The sequence below is a fragment of the Haemaphysalis longicornis genome, unplaced genomic scaffold, assembly GCF_048455015.1.
Source record: "Haemaphysalis longicornis isolate Haplotype H1 unplaced genomic scaffold, Haemaphysalis longicornis Haplotype H1 scaffold_4, whole genome shotgun sequence".
Lineage (NCBI taxonomy): Eukaryota > Metazoa > Arthropoda > Arachnida > Ixodida > Ixodidae > Haemaphysalis > Haemaphysalis longicornis.
The window spans coordinates 165,977,514-165,993,403 of NW_027526361.1; positions in this window are offsets into that span (position 1 = coordinate 165,977,514).

Sequence of the window (15,890 nt, forward strand, 5' to 3'; positions counted from 1 at the left end):
AATCCAAGAAATCGTCATACAGGGAATCACGTATGCTGTCAATTCGTACGGAACCGCGGCACACGGTATACCGAAAGGCTTGATCAAAGGCGTCCCCTTGGAGGATAATGACCGCGACATTCACGAACAGATTGTTACTAAATACAATCCCACGGCGGTGGGAGCTAAGTGCATCGGTACCTCCAAGACAATCATCGTCGCCTTTGCCAGCGAAAAAGTCCACCGATACGTGCGCTACGGCTACACATTATATCAATGCAGTCTCTATCGCAAGCAAATTGAAGTTTGCAAAAGTTGCCACACGGTGGGCCACCGCAGTGACGTCTGCCCCACGCCCAACGCAAAGGTGTGCCTGGCATGCGGCACACCCAACCGCCGAGAGAACCATTCATGCACACCCAAGTGTAAATTGTGCGGGGCGGGCCATCCAACTGGTGACAAAACATGCAAAGCCCGCTACAAGATTCCCTACGTGGTACGAAAACGCCGATGGGAACGCCGGCAGGCAGAAGCAGAGCAACGCACATGCGATCTCTCGCCAGGGAATTTTCCGTAGCTGGCGGCCACAGCTGGCGGCCCGGTGACGCCCCGCCGCGAGAGCAGTTCACGTCACACATGGCGTCATGCCTCGCGCAGCGCATCGCGTCACGGCTCACGTCCCAGCCGCACGCCATCGCGCAGCCAATCGCGACGCTCCCCTCGGCGAGCCTCGCGTAGCGCCATACGCGGGCGCACAGGGAATTATCAAACCCCCCACGACGGGGTGAGCTGGGCGGACACGGCAGCTGGAAGAGAGCGAGCCAAGATGACGCCTCGTGACCGTCTACCCGGTAGCAACCGAAACGACCAATGCTGTGCCCAATTACAAGCGTCCAACGATATGCTTGCCAAGAAGCTCACCGACATGGAGAGGCAACTGAGAAACCTTCAGTCGCAGCTCCACCAACAACAGCAGCAGCAATTCACCAAGCCTTCATCGACTACGCCGACTCACGCGGCAGCACCCATGCTACAACCTACGACGCCGCCTGAACAACAGACGCAGCAGCATATCAACCGACCTACGACGCCGGCATCGTCCCAGGACGCCCCCAACCTCCAACCCCAGATGAATGTCGCCCAATCCGACGATGACGACAACAAGACACCTGCTGACCCAAGAAAAGCGCGCGTAAATCGACCAAGGTGAGCTACGACGTGCAGATCAAACGTCTTGAAGAAAGACTCACCGCTAAAATTGACAATCTCGCGGGGACCATCCACACGCTCACCACGACGACCTAACAACGGTTTCGTCGCCTGGAAGAGATGATTGCGGTGATGGCGGTGTGCTAACACCGATTAGGCGAACGCGTAGATCTCCTTGAACAGACGCTGAAACACATAATCTGCAGCCTGGTATTCGCAGCTCAATTCGCCAACCACACCTATCTTCAACAGCAAGCGTAGCAACCCGCTCAAACCCCACAATGCCAAAACGAACCCTCCCTACAATAAGACCGGGAGCGGCGCTCACGATATGGCAGTGGAACTGCCAGAGCTACAACAACAAGAAAGCCACGCTTCAACAACACATACAACATGCAGCGAAACGGCCAGACACCATCATGCTACAAGAAACGGTGACGCTAGATCCAACTCTACCGGGATACAAGACCTACGCCGACACGACGGGCCGGCGGGGCGTATGTACCTTCGTGCGGAAGGGCCTGACTGCCGTAGAACATCAGCTCCACCAAGGCAGAAAGGGCAAGTGCGAACACACCTGCCTTGAGATAATTCCGGGAAAACGCTGTGCGCACGGACTCTACGTAGTCAACGTCTACAGCAACCCCAAAGACCATGGCCAAAAATTCAAAGCTTTGGTCAGAGCAGCCAGCAGCCAGACGCGCCAACACGCCCTGATCGTGGGGGGTGACTTCAATGCCCCCCATGAGGCATGGGGCTATAACAGAGCCACTGCCAAAGGTAAACACCTCATGCAAGATGCTATGGAGCTCGGTTACACGCTAATTACGGACCCCAAACAGCCTACGCGTTCGGGCCTTTCATCCACGCACAGGGACACTACCCCCGACCTCACCTTTATCAAGAACGGAGCTGACATCACGTGTCACGTGGCGCAATACAGGCGACGACCTCGGGAGCGACCACTACATCCTTGAGATCGAGATACTCGGCGAGATCGAGATACGCACTTGAACATAAGTGGACGGACTGGGACCTCTTCCGACAACACCGATGAGAAGGTAGTGGAACGCCAGACATCAACGACCTCGAAGAATGGACGGCAACCATCAAGGCAGACGTTCGCGACGCCACGAAGACGATCGAGACAGACGACGACATCCCGTTCATCGACAGTAAGTTCGCCCACTTACTTGAGGCCTAGAAGTCGATCAAAGCCAGGTGGAAAAAGCAAGGCTGGAACCGCAAGCTCAGAAAGAGGGTAACTGCATTGAACAAGGCCATTGCGCAGCACTGCGCCCTGTTATGCCGCCAACAATGGCAAAGAAATCTGCCACCGCATTGACAGCCAGCTCAACCAAAGTAAGGCATGGTCGCTCATCCACCACTTACTCGATGACACCAAGACCAAGTCGTATTAACAAGATCGTATGGCCAGGCCAACGCATAAGGCGGAAACCGAGCTAGGCAGAGACGAACTCGTCAAGCGCATCGGCGCGAAATATCTCCCTGACCACAACACCGAGACGCACCCGGCATACTCGGGAGCACCGAACGACCACCTCGATCGGGACATCACGAAGGAGGAAGTCGAACTCGCCGTCTGACAGTTAAACGCCCGATCAGCCACGGGTCCCGACGGAATCTCCAACAAGGCCCTCCGAAACCTCGACGACGCGTCGCTACAAGCCCTTACCTGATATCACAACAAGTGCTGGCGCAGCGGCAGGCTGCCCCATCAATGGAAAAAGGCCAAGGCGGTGCTGACGGAAAAGGCCAAGACGGAAAAAGGCCAAGACTGTGTACATAATTTGTTGGCATGACATTTTTTTTCACAGTATTATTTTTTCCAGTAAGCAGTATTATCCCAAGGTGATCACTAATATCAGTATATACAACATCGGCCATAAGTAAGTCGTGCGGGATATTCGTAATAAACACATCAAGTAAGGAAGCGCTATCTACTGTAACTCGTGTACGGTCTTTTATTAAATTACTTAGACCATGCTCATTTATAGTAGACTGAAAGTCTTTTTGTGCATTTGTATTGGCAAGCACGTCAATATTTGTATCGCCCTCTAAATAGAGGTCAACGTTCTACTCCAATGCATAACCAAAAAATTGTCAATAATTTTTAAAACGCACGGTGACTAACTCATAATGAGGTGTAACTAAGCTGTATTCTTCGACTATGTCACAGGCGATGCAATACTCAACAAGAAGCAAGACGCCACCACCCCGTTTACCATGCCTGTTACGAAAGAAATATTGATAGCGATCCGGACAATACACTTGTGATGCGGAAGTATACCACGTCTCTGTTAACAGTATCGCGGTAAAACGCATGCCAAATGTTTCAAGTAGTGTTGTCATGTTGACTGTTTTATTCGCCAAAGAACGCACGTTCAAATGAAAAAAAAAACGACATAGCTGGTGTTCTGGTGCTTACTAACTGTTGGATTTCCGATGGTTGAATCCCCATAATACGATTCACGCTAGAAACGCACGAAACATGCGCACATCATTCTTACAGGATAACAGCCAGGTCATCCAGATGAGTGATGGTAGCAGTGGGCGATTTATCTTCTTTGCGCACAAGAATTTTTCCGTTCTTGACCCAGCAGTGTTTCCAATTAGCTTCCTTTCTCTTTGCTTTTGCAGCACCGAATAACCGGTTCATAGCCGGACAAAGATGTTCGCATACCCAGCTTTCTCGCTCAAAATTTCGACCTCTCAGGAACCTAGCAAAACCACTTCCCGAAAGTGATATTTGGCATAAAGCAAGGAGTCAACGTGAACATCAAATAACTAAAAGAAGATTCCAGGATTCTGAATATTTTGTGTGTAAGTCAATGTCAAATCTTACTCCCCATACATTTCTATGGGACAGTTTCCATGGCTCAGGAACGTAGCCGCGGAATGTGCGAGACTTGAAGCTGCGCACAAAGCAAGTTTTCTCCCCCAATGTTAGCTGCGAAAAATAACTTTACATTTCGCTGAAGAACTACGGAGTAATCGCTGTTGAAAGAACTGCCATGAGCGAAAAAGCTGCACATGTTAGCAAAGATTGGGAGATCCGATGCATACCCAAGGTCTCCCGACGTTAGCTTTTTCTTTTTGGATTTCTCGAGGAAATGTTCACGTTTTTTCCTGCTTGCAAATTGCACTGCAATGTTCGGCGCAGCAGCGTCTCCAGCAGTCGCAACACGGTGACATACTTCCGCGTCCTCGTCTTCGAGAGGATACCAGAGTTGGATTCGTAATGCGGGTCAACTTTGGATGTCGATCACAGGCCCATATTGTGTAAAATACGTTTGGGTAACCTCCGAAGAACGAGCAAGTAGGGGTGCCGGGTAAATTTCGAAAGCGATGTGTGAGATGTTCAGTGGGTAATGTGTTAGTCTGTATCTGTCGGAGGAAGGCGGACTGCCGTCTTTTGAGTGTACGATGTTGGGAGGGATGTACCTTGCGCTGCGCGCGAAAAGACTCGAGGTATTCGCGCGGGCCGAAAGACGGCTGTGCATTGCTTAAGGTTGACGAGAGCTGGTCAGGTGCCCGGTAAATAGTTGATCCGGCGAGCTTATGTGCCCGCTCATTTCCTGCCAAACCCTCGTGCCCAGGAGTCCAAATAATGTGGAACGTGTACGGTTTGTAGTCGAGCGCGTCTTTGATGCGCTGTGCGGTGCGGCTGTGCGGTGGTGCAGGTCACTTCTGATCAATTGTCTGCAGGCGGCTTGCGAATCGGTGATGATTATGATGGGTTGTTGCGGGCGAACTGTATGGGTGGTAGCGGCGTATATGGCTCGTGCAATTGACCGAGTCGATAACATGTACGTCTGGTTCGATCGTGACACGTTCGTAGTTTAGGGGTCCGACGACAGCCTTGATGCCTCCCTCATCTTCCCCAGGATGTGCGTCAACGTAGTAAACGTGCTCGACGGGGCCGATGCGCTGCAGCGTTTGTTTTCGAGAGGACGTTGGTCCTGATGTTGCGCCGTTCAGCATGCCGGTCGGGGTCCATGTTGTTTGGCAGGGGAGCCATGGTGATGCGTGCTCGGTGTTCAAGGCAGAGGCGCCTTTCTCCCTGCGATGCGGATGGTGGTGGGTCCGCCGAGTAGCCGAGATCACGCAGGATGGCCTGCCTTGGTCGGTGCTACGGAGTAGGTGGAACTATCCTAGGCGCTGCGCACTTAGGAGCTCCTCCAGTCCGTTGGTGACTCCGGTGGCCTGGAGAGCTTTTGTCAATGTATATTGCGGCACTCCCAGGGCTTGCTTTAAGACCTTCCTTCATACTACATTTATGCGTTTGTGTTCCGTCTTCGTGGGATTTTGATATGGGAGGTGATACAATATAGGGGAGTCAATGAGCGCTGCGCTGAGTCGCACAAAATCGGCCTCTCGCATTCCCCTGTGCCGACTGGCTATGCGGCGTAGCATATCAATCACCTGTGTCCCTTGATCTAGCAGCTTCCGTATGGTCATAGTTGCTTTGGCATTAGTCTGGATTGTGAGGCCGAGAACCCTTATGTGAGAGCGTTGGAGAATTGGTCTGCCTTTTGTGGTCTTCTTGTTTCTGGTGCGCCGTGTGCTTCGTGACCTCCAACAATTCGGATTTCTCGGGTGAGCAAGAGAGGCCGCCCCGGGTAGCGTATTTTGCGGTTGTATCAGCAGCTTCTAGTAGCGCCTGCTCTGTTTCAGCCGGGGGTCCTTCTTTGGTCTATATTGTGATGTCGTCCGCATAAATGACACATTTAAGCTCTAATAGATTCAGAACAGAGCTGCGCTGTTTGTTTTAGGGCGGTACAAGCGCACAGACAGCTGTACTGCTACAAAAGCAGAATTACGTTGGGAATTGCTTTCTTTGGGTCAAAAAAATCTTCTTAGTTTTTCTTTTTGGTGTTTGATGAAAACAGTGGAATAATTCGTAATAATGGTTTCAATTACACCAATGAGCCACAATCCAGTCAAAATGACCACCAGCACAAAGTGAGACAGTAGTGATAGCTATGTTTCACCGTTCCTTTTTTGGGATGACTGTTAGAGATTGGAACCCCCTGCGGGAGGCGCAAGTGTGCTGCGTGAATGAATGATTGTTTTATTCCAGTCCGTTACCCCCCTCCTGTAGCGCCTTTTTGAAAAAGATAGTCACTCGCTGAAAAAAAAGAATACAGAACACATGTAAAAGTCCTCCATATGTTTTCCATGGTATGCGTTCACGGCATACGATCTAAAGACGTAGTCTAGAGAGGAAATATCGTCGATTCTGTTTAAATTATAATGCGAACTATCCGCTTCTTAGTTAAGAGCTTGGGACCGTGTGTACGAGATTTCGGCGCACGATAAAGATCCCCAGGTGGTCAAAATTAATCCGGAGCCATCCACTACGGCGCACCTCATCGCCTGCGTTGCGTCGGCGCGTTAAACCCTATAATCAATTAATCAATCAATCAGTTAAGAGCTTGGTAATTTTTTATTGTGGCTACAATGTCATGATGCGCTATTCCTTCCTCCATTTGGGTATTATATTCAAAGGTGCCCGCTCAAACCAACACCAATGCGGGAAATCTCACACTTCCCGATATACACACCCTTAATTACGTTACGTGGAAGTTACAGTTAATGCGGGTGAACCCCATATTTTTATCTGGATCCGAACGAAGAATAACTAAAGAAAGACATATAACCCGATCTTATCTGGAACTGTTTATTTGTTTTCTTTAGGATTATGGTTTTCCATCTGTAACCGAATAATAGAGGGGATGCGCTGTCGCAGAATCTACTGTTCCCCTTATTTTCAAGTGAATATTTGTGTACAGTTTCTATACTTTGGTTTCTATATTTTGGCTACTTAAATGCAAAACTTTTGGTCTGTCTGTATGTCTGTCTGTTTGTCTGTCTGTGACTCGATTCAGCCACCCGAACAAAGTGAAACGAAGGTTGCGCAATAGTCTTGTATACTCACAGCCAAATCTAAACGTCTAAATCCGATGGCAGCGTTCATACTTCCCAACATTGCTTAACAAGAAGAAGACATTACGCAAATACTAAGCAGCAAACCAATAGGTAGATGACTGTTGCAGTGTTCTTATTTAAAAAATATTTGGTTGTCTGGTTTTTGCGATAGCAAATGAAATACTACATCAACGGCAGAAACCTGTCGCCTGCTGTGGCCAGCGCTACCTCCTGGCGGCATTTAAGAAATCAAACGACAATAGCAACGAAAGATTCCACTGAATCCACGCTCCGCTTGGAACGCTGGTGGAGTAGGGAAACGTGGTTCAATACACGTTGTAGTAGGGTGCATCAATTCACGCCGGTCTCCGCGTACGGCAGCGTTGGCATCAAGCCACCCGACTTGGAGCAGTGGACCGCGGTAAATTTAAATTGCCTTGAGCGAACCTCTAGCGTGCTATCTTGGGAAGAACGAGACGTGAGAGAAGCAACATCAGATGGGACCGGGAAAGAGAAGGGAGCCCTTTACATGGCAGGGGCGCCAGTCAACTATTGTCTTTCGGCGATATTTGCAACGGAAGGAGCAGATAGGCGGCCATATGTGCTCGTGTCTTGTCCTACATAACTTGTGCGCTGCAGTAAAGTATGCGCTCGAACAATTAAAGACATATATATATTTGCCGCTTTTTGGACAGAGGTGCACTTGCGCCTTTAATACACACGCATGCACGCACGCACACACATGCACACATAAACACACTCACACACACACACACGCGCGCGCGCGCATACGGACTATTACGCACGCACATACGGACACGCACAGGCACACGCACAACACACGCACACACACACAAACACACGCACGCACGCGCTCACACGCACACGCACGCGCACACACATGCATCGCACACACCGCACGGAAAATTCAATAAACTTCACCGATATTTATGAAGCTGTATTACAGCAGTTAATTGGCGTATTCATGGGAGAGATAACCGCTGGTCATTAAGGGTAACAGAGTGGATCCCTAGAGAAGGCAAGCGTTGCAGGGGGCGGCAGAAAGTTAGATGGGCAGATGAGATCAAGAAGTTTGCGGGGACAAATTGGTCACAGTTGGCACAGGACCGACGTAATTGGAGAATAATGGGAGAGGCCTTTGCCCTGCAGTGGGCGTAGATAGGCCGGTGGTGGTGATGATGATGATGATGATGATGATGATGATGATGATGATTACAGCAGTTTCCTTTTATAAGACGGCTAAGACCTATTTTCATGGATGTAATTTTGCAGAAACCAAACTCTTCACTTCTATAACATAACCGTAGAAAGCATTAAAAGTCACGAGAAAATGATGTCTTAGCAAAAATAACAAATTGCAGGCACCCCTTCTTAGGTTCTCTGCAGCGCTCAGACCGCATTCGTGAGTATCGTCCTGTGCTAATTGCAGACGGGCAGAACGTCTATAATCACCAATGACTTGAATTCGAGGAGAACTAAATGGCCTTCGGTTTCACCCCTGCGGTTGCGTCAAAGCCATAACTCGCAGTGCCGAAGAATTCATGGTGGTTTTGTTTGAAATCTTCATAACAAGATACTTGTTGAGGCTATCACATGATGTGCCCACAATGCGCGGCAGAAAACGTAGGTGTTATTCAACGCTCTGTCATCAGCTCGCAGTGATGTAGTGCCTGCACAATTTTAAGTGAGTAATTGGAATTCATAAACAGCTACAGCCTGCTGTGAAATAAGTAGATTGGCCATGTCATTTTGTCACGCGGTATATTTTTTTTATTTTATTTATTTATTCATAATGTAAGCCTAATTAAAGGCTCATACAGGAGTGGTACAGTGCAAAAATACGACACTTTAACAAATCTCTTCAAAGTTGTTAGCATACAAGGGCTAACTGGCGATGCATGTTTATATTCCACAGGTTAACAAACTTTCATTGATATTCAGAGTTATACAATATTTCAACTTTAGCAACAAACATGTCCACAGAACGTGCTTCAACAACTTCACAGGGTAATTTATTCCGTGTTTCTATGGTTAGTGGAAAATAGGAAAATTTGAAAGTGTTACTACGAGGAACAAAAGGCCTGATATTACAGCTATGGCTGGTTCTACGTGAATGATAAAAAGGTGGCCGGATATACGAGTCTTTGTCTATGTTTAGGGCGCCGTGATAAAGAAGATAAAGGAAGTTTAAGGATGACACCTGTCTGCGGCATTTTAATGTTGGTAGGCAAGCTTGGTGGCCGAGTGCGGTTATGCTATCGTACCGTGCGTATTTCGAGTAAATGAAGCGGAGGGACATATTTTGTATGTGTTCTATCTTATCAATGTGGTATGCCTGGTGAGGGTTCCATACTACACTCGCGTATTCAAGAACGGGACGTACTAGCGTTGAATACGCTGCTAGTTTTGCTTTAGGAGGGGCCGCTGATAGTTTTCGTCGCAAAAATCCTAGTTGTCTCAATGCTTTAGCGCCCATATTGTTTTTTGTATATTCCACTTTAAGTTTTTAGCAATTGTTACACCTAGGTATTTCACACTGTCCGTCTGAGTTAAAATATGACCTGCTAGATCGTAATTAAAGCATAGGAGCTGTTTTTTTCTGGGTTATAGTGATACGTTTTGTTTTGTTTGCGTTAATCTGCATCCCCCATTTGGCGCACCAGGTAGAAATGTTAGCTAGGGAAGTGTTTAGTTTCATTTGATCATCAATGGTCCGCACAGCCGTAAAGATTATGCATTCGTCTGCGAATAACCTCAGTGTTACGCCCGGATCAATGCAGGTATGTATATCATTCACGTAGACCAGGAAAAGAATTGGGCCTAAAACGGATCCTTGGGGTACTCCTGAGTACACGTCAAGTTGGTCCGATCTGATGTTACTAATTTCTACATATTGGATACGATTGCGGAGGTAGGCTGATATCCATGAGATAACTTGTGAATTAATGCCTATTGCTTGAAGTTTACCAAGTATTTTGCAGTGGGGGACGTGGTCGAAGGCCTTTGACAGGTCTATTAGGATTGCATCGGTTTGTTCATTAGAATTAATTGTCCATGAGAAGTCATGGGTGATTTCAAGCAGTTGGGTGACTGTCGAAAGCCCTTTACGGAAACCATGCTGTCTATGATAAAGTAGCTGGTTTTGTTCAAGATATGTCATCATTGCCTTGTTGATAATATGTTCTAAAAGTTTACAGCAGCAACTTGTTAGCGATATCAGCCTGTAGTTATTCACCAAAAAGTTATTCCCGTCCTTGTGAGCTGGTTTTATTTTAGCGCAGAGCCAATCTGTTGGGAGCGAAGCCGTTGATAGTGACGTTCTGAAGATGAAGCATAGAAATGGTGTTAGTTGTTCTGCATATCGTCTTAAAAATGCATTCGAAATATTGTCAGGGTCAATAGATTTTTTGATGTCAATATTCAGCAACAAGTTAAGGATTCCCGGTTCTGTAATTACAATTTCAACCATCGCAGACTCGTGATAACATGGGATATGGACTGATCCGGGCATGCGCGAGAAGACGGACTGGAAAAACTCGTTAAAAGAGTTGAAGACAACACGAAGATCCTGTACAACACTTCCATTGACCTCTATTTACTGAACAGCGCCATCACGTTTTGACAGATAGCGCCAAAATTTTAAATGCAGAGCATTTCAGTAACTCACGATGTCACCCCCGTTGACGTCCGTAGTCCACACCGCACCCCTCCCTACTATATAAAAAAAGAAATACTATCCGGCGCCCGGTTTCGATCCCTCGACCCTGCTGGCGGAACGCAATGTGCATGGTGCTCTAGCCACTGCGCCACAAAGCCCACACATAGTGGGACACTACGAACGCGCCTTATATCGTTGACTCATTCAAATTACTGCTGACGAGCGCTCTCTCGTCAGCAGTTGCCACAAGTGCAACAACATTAACGTAACGCAAACTACTTAACGTCGTGCACCCCCGGAAATGCTCTGCATTTGATCGTGCCCCTCCCGAGGGGGATGTTTCACTGCGTCTTCTCTCGGTCACGGGACCCGTGGCGCCATCTGGCGGAGGCGCGGCACAACTCGTAGCACTTTCTTTGAAAAAGCGCCTTGAAAGCGCGGCAAATATGAAATTTCTGCGGCGTTCTCAGGCAGTCATCCCACGTGCCGCTTTCGCCCGGCGGAGAACTCTCCTGCGACGTTCGCTGTCAATGAAATTTATAAAACAAAATAACCCGGGAAACCTGAGCTGGCTGAGTGGAACGTAAAGAAAAAAATTCAAAGCACCGGTAACTACCCTAATGGCACCAGTAACTACTTCTACCTTTTTTTGAGGCTCATGATTCATAAAGGTAATTAGGATTGTGAAAAAAAAGTAGCTCCTGGTGTTTTTCAGTTAGCGCGCAATTCGTTGGAAAGTTGACGAATGATTGCGGGGTTATCTCTACGCTTGCCCATTCGTTGAATTTCTAGTTTGAGATGAATGATGTCACGTGTTACCCAGGGTGCGTCACGCTTCGTTCTCTTTGTTTTAGACGGAATGAAATGCTCCTCACAATATTAACACATATAGTGTTAACAATATTAACACATATTAACACATATTAACAGATATATTAACACATATAACAATATTAACACATATAGTGTTAACCGAGCGTGTCGCATTTTATGTATGTACCATGTTATGCATGCAGTTATATGCTTGGAAGTACGTTTGAATTTTTGTGTTTTCTGCAGGCTATCAGATTTCCGCAAGCAAGAACAAGCCTGTTTACAGGCAAAGGTCGAATGCATAGGATTGAGAAGGTGAACGAAATTAAATTTGGAGAACTAAGACTGCCACGCAGTATCTGCATTACCTTCAAGCATAAATACTAAAATGACGTTCTTATTCTAAATTAATACCAGAGAGAGAGAGAGAGAGAGAGAGCTCTTTATTAGAAGAAAGCAGAGAAGTCTGCAGGCATTTTTTGCCTACATGCTACTCTGCGGGGATCGGCTGGAGGAAGTAAAGGCCCTAAAGGAAGTAGGGAGAAAGAGAGGGGAAAAAAGGAAGAGGTAAAAAAGAAGGCAACATGGAGTGTTCCGTGGGTCACGTAAAAGTCCAGGTGGTCTCACAGGATGACGATGTAGAGTTCTACAGTGTCTCTGCGACGCCGATGTCGTGTAAATAATCAAACAGTGCATCTAACACTTTTCGCTGGGATGGTGGAGATGACCATGGTCGAAGAACAGATTTCAATGATAAAAGTCCATTGTTGAGGCACTCGATCTTCTTGGCGAGGTGGTTCCTTTCCTGGTTGTACGCCTCACACTCTAATGAAACGTGTTCAGCAGTTTCTGGCAAACCACAGTTATCACAGTAAGGGTTTGTGGTTTGACCGAGGCGATGTCGGTAGGACTTCGTAAGTGCTGCGTTGAGGCGCAGCCGATGGTAGAGCGTCTCAAGTCGACGTGGGATTCGCTCTGGGAGCCTCATTCTCAGGTCAGAGTCTATATCATACAAAAAAGGGTAGTGAGTTTCGGGAAAAGACCAGAGGGGGTTTCGTTCCTCTAAGGCAAGGTGATTCGCTAGCGCTGCAGCCTCGTGCTTTGTAAAGAAAATTTTCCTTACATTGCGCAGTTGTAGCCCTCTGCGAGCCGCCTCATCTGCTTTCTCGTCGCCGAGAACGCCACAATGTGCAGTTATTCATTGCAAGGTCACACGATGCCCAGCGACGTAGTCTAGATGGTGCAGGTAGGTGATGTCGCGGGATACATGGTCGTGGAGGCTGAAGCAACTGGCATGCGGTGGGGTTTGCAGCGCTGTCTTTAGGTGAATATAGGTGAATCCGTGGTGAATCCGGATACAGCCCTTTAGGTGAATCTGTGAATATAGCCCATTATGCTGATGGCTGATGAAGAATGTAGCGGAGGGCGTACTTAATTGTATGAAGCTCGGCCGACGTGGATGACGTTGCACGTTCAAGGCTGTAGGACAGCGCTTGGCCGGTAGACGAAACGTAGACGCCCGATGCACTACTGTGAGGTGTAGATGAACCATCCATAAAATGTGGGCCATATGTGAATAACAGCCACTGATGTGGGCGAGCACGAATTGAAGGAGACAGAATTGAGGGAGTGTTCGCTTTGAGGTGACACCAGGTATTTTGAGTTTTATGCACACCAGTGACAGAGTCCAGGAGGGGAAATCAGATGGCATGGGTGGTCGCGCTTGGGATGGCACAGAAATGTTAATATATGTGAAGGAAAGTTTGACATCCACCTAAATGCAGCCATACTACTACAAAGGAAAGCTATACAGCTTTCTCAGAAACTTCGCAGTTGAAGAAAAATTCGTCCTGGTCCAGGATTTGAACCCGGGACCACTGCTTAACCGGAGCAGTCGCTCTACCAACTGAGCTAACCAGGAGGTTAGTCGTTAGTAGCGCGAAAGCGAATTGATCAACAACTCGAAGTGAAGGACAGGTGTTAAGTGACCAGATTTAGGGGAAATCCCCAAGGTGGAGTACGTTTCTGTGAAGGAACTGTCCTTCACAGAAACTTTTTTTCGCAGAAGCTTACTCCACCTTGGGGATTTCCCCTAAATCTGGTCGATTAACAAATGTTAATATAGTTTATCATCTCTGCAAAGCTGGAGCTTTCGTTGGGTTGTACAACATGGGTCAAAAGATTGGTTGATGTGTGCAATCGATGCCGCAGGTATATCCGGAATGTCTCCTGTAGCCGAAGAACATCTAAGGGCAGGCAGCCAGCCTCCGCAACGGTACCAGCGCAGGAAGAGCCCCTAGGAAGGCCAAGGCAGGTGCGCAGACAATTATTTCTTTCCCCATAAAGCTGCTTTTTGCTTGCGGTCGACAGCCGCTGCAAAACAGGCAGGCTATAACGCAGCAAGCTATCAACATAAGCCTTGGAGAGAAGCACCATCGATCGACAGTCACTGCCCCATTGACTTCCGGCAAGGTATCCAATGACTTGCGCCGCCACGGAAATGCGAGTACGTAGTCTCCGAACCTCAGGGGACCAAGAGAGGTTTCGATCCATGGTTATCCCGAGGTATCTTTGAGTGCGCACATAAGGCAGGCAACGGCCCCCAAGGATTAATGTAATGGGTACTGAGTCATCCGCTTGCGGGTGAATGCCATGGCAACACTCTTCTCAGGTGAGAGGCGGAGGCCGTTCGGTGCAAGGTATTCAGAGATGTTTTTTACAGCTTTCTGGAGCCTCTGTTGTGTATTTAGACGTGACCTTGCTGCACTCCAAATGCAGATGTCGTCGGCGTAAATTGTGACCTTTACGCGAGGAGGAACCACACGCTTTAGGTCGATTAGTGTAATGTTAAATAACAGGGACTCAAAACCGCTCCTTGAGGTACCCCTTTCTTTATACTGCAATATGACGTAGGACCTTCCGGTGGGCTCATAAAAAGCTCTCGTCCTTCCAAGTAGCTGGAAATCCATGCCTACAGCCTCCCACCAAGTCAAAGAGCAGCAAGAGACTCTAGAATGGTTGTATGAAAGACCGAATCAAATGCCGACTTTACGTCTAGATAAACCACTGTTGGTATATCACCGTGGTGTAACCCTTCTTCTAGGGACGCCACGAGAGCAAGGATGTTGTCGATAGCAGACCGGGTTTCTCGAAACCCATTCATTTCCGGTGGATAAAGATTTCTGTTCTCCATGTACCAAGTCAAGTCTAGCATGATCAGCAGTATCATTATGAACGGAGTGTCAACTTTCTTCATGTTGTGCCTTGTCGTTGTAATTGAAGTTCCCCGAATTACCCGCCTTCTCCCGCTGTTTCTCGGTTCCTGCTTTTCTGCAATGTCGGTGTTAAGGAGGAAAACAACATAGTGCCCTTTCCTTCTGTTAAGATGGATGACCTTGAAAGCTGGACACAGTCGACAGATTGCACAAAACAAACCGACTTTTTTGTAGTTTGCAATTGAGCATGCTTCCTAGCCATATAGCTGAATTAAATTTCCAAGGACTCCAGCTTTTATCTAGCGAACAAACATGTCTTATCTAACGAACAAACATGGCGCTGTTCATCCCGCGTCGTAGACATCTGACTCTCTTTGTAGCCCGTAACCCAATCCGCTCGACCAGTGAAGACACCAGAGAGCTCATATTCTGCTATTTGACGTCCACGTGTAAGCCTCCCGCCAGCAAAATTGTCATGTCGTCAGGGAGGGCATGATACCCATAGCTTCGCGTGCACGCCCCACCCCACTTCCTCCCTCTGCTCACCACACGTGCACGCATACACCGGCAACCGCTTTTGTGCGCGTGGTTAAACGTGAAACACACGGGCAATAAACTGTTCCGAAAGAGGGGTCGGTGGTTGCGAAAAGGAAAGCCCGAGCGGCGCCGAACAAACGGTTTCACCGGAATGAAAATGCGAAGGGGGTTAGAAATGTACTTCGCAGTAAAACCACTTGGACATGTGCCGGTGTATTACTCGCTAATACACTGTGTCGCACTTACCGTTCGCTGTATGAAAGTGATTTTGATATCAAAGAGCGTCGCAGTATGTTTTAGTGGCAATAGAAATGCGTGTTGTCAAGAGAACGCACGAACAGAAGTGGCGTCATTCTGTGATTATTGTAAAGAGCAACGCAGAAAAGCTGTCATAAAAAATTATCAAACAGCAGAATATGAGCTCTCTGGTGTCTTGTCTTTACTGGTCGAGTGGATCGGGTTGTGTGCTACACAGACCGTAAGATGTCTACAACGCGGGATGGACA